Raw genomic sequence first — 2,578 nt, forward strand, 5'->3', positions numbered from 1 at the left:
TCCCCTTCTCTCCTCGTGCTTACTGAATTAAATTTAAGTTTTCGCGAGCTGAGCTGTAGTCATTGGATCTGTTATTTATTTATTTATTTTGTATTCAAGCGATTTTTTTCTTCCCTCCGTCTACTTACCACTTGTTGACCCAACACACGGACCGAACCCACCCGTTGATGTACTCTGCCGTGCACAACGTGACATTGGCCCGCAAATAAAAGAAATAAGTTGTTTAATGCTTCATGATATTACTCACCCTCAAATTGTTCACATTCTATAAACATAAGGTGTTTTATTTAATTAGTATTTTTCATTTCGCTATATATATATATATATATATATAAAAGCATAGGAATTAACAGAGGAAATAAGAAAGAAACGACTCACAATAGGCCTATGGAAAGGATCTAAATAAAGAGGAGGTTGGTAAGGAGCGGATCTTGTCGTCACCTACCAGACTCTCCTTACTAAGATCCCTCAACCAAGACCCAAAAAACAAAAACAACACACTGTCTGATAATACATACTACAAGAGTGCATATTCACAAAGAGCTACAAACCCAGAGTCATACACAGCACTGACACTCGTCAGCTGAACGACTGGAGAGTGAGAAGCTTCACCAGCAAAAATAGAAAGAAGAACTGAGACTACGTCTTGATCGGGAAACCTTCCAAAACGAAGAGTATCAACGAGCATCAGAGAAGTTATCGTCGTAATCTCCTTCGATGTTGGACTTTACAAGGTCCTGCAGCTTTAAGTTTTGAGCAGCCCTTCGAGTGCGTATCAGCTTATTTTCAGAGATGTCATTGCTAATCTCATCCTCATAGCTGCTAACACACTCACAAGTTATGGAAACATGTTATCAAAAATTTGTGTATTTTAGAATTTTAAGATGGTCTTTTTAATTATTTCATTTTAAAAAATGTTTACAACAATTTTTTTTATCAACTTTATAAGAAAATTATAGAAATTAAAGCACTATACTATGTGAGCAAAAATTATGAGATAGTTAAACCTATTTTCGATCTAACATCCATACTCTATTCCCAATAATCAGCTAGATTGAATGCTTCGTTAATCTAAAACTACTTACTAAATTCAATCAGGTGTAACATGGAATCGAGAAAATATGTAATAATACATGAAAACTTTAACATTAAAGATGAAATGAGAAAATATTTAAAGAAATTAAATATATCCATAAAATATATTCTTCATTGAGGACGTACACAGTTAAAGTCTTAATAAGAGAGTTGCAGTTTTTATTTTTTCTAGACAAATAATGTTTTAAGAGTATTTGTAATTAATTCTCACCTGTCGACAAGAAGATGTATTTCTAGAATATTTTTGAATGATACATTTATAATTTTTAAATACGAAAACAACAAAGATGGACATGGTAGTCTTGTAGAATCTTCCTACAAAGACGTCCATAGATCATAATGTTTATAGAAAGAGAATAAAATAACTAACGATCACAATGATTAATATCTTTTAGCAGATTTACTGTGATCACTCTCTATCACAACAATTGCGAATATATTGACTAATAAACATGTCACTACATTAATATGGATTTTTTATGAGGGAACTTCCCCCATGATCTTTCGTACCATTTAGGACGTGCAGTTAAAGTCTTAATAAGAGAGTTACAGTTTTTATTTTTTCTAGACAAATAGCCCCCCGGCCATTTGTTAAAGGGTTAAGGAAGAGGGGTTAAATAGAAAGATTAATATACTTAGTCCATTCGATAATCTGAGCCCCCGTTTGGCAAAGGGTTAAGAAAGAGAAGTTAAATAGAAGGATTAATGTACTTAGCACATTCGATAATATGAGCCCCCGTTTGGTAAAGGGTTAAGAAAGAGAGGTTAAATAGAAGGATTAATGTACTTAACTCATTCGATAATCTGAAAGACTAAATTATTGACTTGTTAAATAAGTTTTATTTTAGCCATTATGATCAGTTTTTGTGTTTGGGAATAACAATAATTTTGACTATTTTCTTTATAATTAGAAGGGTTAACTCTTAATCCTTCTAAATAAGAGTATTAGTAAATCCCTCATTTTGAGGGGTTAACTCATTTTAATCCCTCCATAGGGGTTATAGCTTAGCTCTTCTATATTTTTTATGTTTAGTAAATTATAGATGGTTAACTCACTTTAACCATTGTATAGATTTTTTGTGTTTGGCGGGTTAAGTGAGAGGTTAAATCTTCTTAATCCTCACTTAACCTTTACCAAACGGTACCATAAAGTTTTAAGAGTATTTGTAATTAATTCTCACCCTGTCGACAAAGAAGATGTATGTCTAGAATATTTTTGAATGATACATTTATAATTTTTAAATACGAAAACAACAAAGATGGACATGGTAGTCTTGTAGAATCTTTCTACAAAGACGTCCATAGATCATAATGTTTATAGAAAGAGAAGAAAATAACTAACGATCACATTAATGATTAATATCTTTTAGCAGATTTACTGTGATCACTCTCCATCACAACAATTGCGAATATATTGACTAATAAACATGTCACTACATTAATATGGATTTTTTTTTATGAGGGAACTTCCCCCATGATCTTT

Source organism: Asparagus officinalis, chromosome 8, assembly GCF_001876935.1.
Source record: "Asparagus officinalis chromosome 8, Aspof.V1, whole genome shotgun sequence".
NCBI classification, from domain to species: Eukaryota; Viridiplantae; Streptophyta; class Magnoliopsida; order Asparagales; family Asparagaceae; genus Asparagus; species Asparagus officinalis.